Genomic DNA, 417 nt, shown 5'->3' on the forward strand with positions numbered 1-417 from the left:
GGGTTGTACTTTTCAATTTGTTTGATTTTGAAGTTTTTAATCTGAAACAAAAATCCAGAGAAATGTTTCGAGGGGAGCACATGTGACAGAAGAGTTGGTCAGACTGGATAAAGATGTTATTCAGCTGATGTGTGAGGATCATGTAACCATGGTTACTGATGTTTGTTTATCATTTCTCTGTACAACAACAGGTTCCACTAAAGTCTGGACACTTGTCTGTGTCCATGTCTCTGCACATATTGTCTGTGTCCATGTCTCTGCACATGTTGTCTGTCTCCATGTCTCTGCACATGTTGTCTGTCTCCATGTCTCTGCACATGTTGTCTGTGTCCATGTCTCTGCACATGTTGTCTGTCTCCATGTCTCTGCACATGTTGTCTGTGTCCATGTCTCTGCACATGTTGTCTGTCTTCATGT

Source organism: Austrofundulus limnaeus, unplaced genomic scaffold, assembly GCF_001266775.1.
Source record: "Austrofundulus limnaeus strain Quisiro unplaced genomic scaffold, Austrofundulus_limnaeus-1.0 Scaffold767, whole genome shotgun sequence".
NCBI classification, from domain to species: Eukaryota; Metazoa; Chordata; class Actinopteri; order Cyprinodontiformes; family Rivulidae; genus Austrofundulus; species Austrofundulus limnaeus.